A 1,039-nucleotide genomic window follows, 5' to 3' on the forward strand; every position below is an offset into this window, starting at 1 on the left:
CATTTTTGACCGGGAACACCACAAGTGTGACTTTGTGCCATTTTGTACAAAATAAAAGCCTTTCAAAACAAACTCCCTGATTAAACATTAAAGTACACTAGTGCGATAAACAGTGCACATTTTCTTCAGTTTTTATTTAATATTGTGAAAATTATTCATAAATAATGCTTTTTTCACTCAAAAAATGAGGTGCCTACTCTCAGATAAATGAGGCCTACGATTAATCAGAAGCAAATATAAATACAAAACCAGTCCTAAATGAAAGAAAAGAAGTTGACAAAAAGATTGAATCCAATATTTGGTGATAATATAGCATAATGAGTGATTTATAAGCAGTTTTTTGAGGCCGGGTCCTTTTTGCTCTGTAACATCGTAAGTGCGATAGGGTTCTGAAAACAACACAAGGGTTAAAAAGTATTCAACACACAGTATACAAGAAAATCTCTGACAGTAAACAGAACAATACAACAGGGAGCGTACAAGCGTATAACAGCAAAAACAAGCAAAAGCAAATTGAGCAATAAGCTGGGGCATGCGGGACAGTTTCGGATTTTTAAACCGGCTGGCATAAGATGATTGGATTGCATGAACCGGGGCGTTATCCTCCGGGATGAAGAATGACAAGCTGGTGGACCAATGGAATCTGAAACACATACAAGCAGACTACCAACACATATACAAACGCATCTCTTATGTACGTAGCAGCATACGTTACAGTGGCGCTCATTCCATTTCCACCCTTCCCTCCTCTTTATGGTTTATTGCTATCCCAGTAACAGGCCTTATGCATGTTACTTAAATGTTGCATGTTTCTTAACTGTTTTGAACATTTGAACCCTGTTTTTGGGAAATTAGTTTCAGGACAATGGTAGCCTATGTAAGGGCACATTCCCCCCAAATGGCTGAATTTTCATCAGTCATTACTCCAATCTTCAGTGTCACATGATCTTTCAGAAATCATTCTAATATGCTCATTTTGTGCTCAAGAAAAATTTCTTATTACTATCAATGTTGAAAACAATTGTGCTGCTTAATATAT

This window comes from Sinocyclocheilus anshuiensis, unplaced genomic scaffold (genome assembly GCF_001515605.1).
Source record: "Sinocyclocheilus anshuiensis isolate Anshui unplaced genomic scaffold, SAMN03320099.WGS_v1.1 scaffold944, whole genome shotgun sequence".
In the NCBI taxonomy this organism is placed as follows: domain Eukaryota; kingdom Metazoa; phylum Chordata; class Actinopteri; order Cypriniformes; family Cyprinidae; genus Sinocyclocheilus; species Sinocyclocheilus anshuiensis.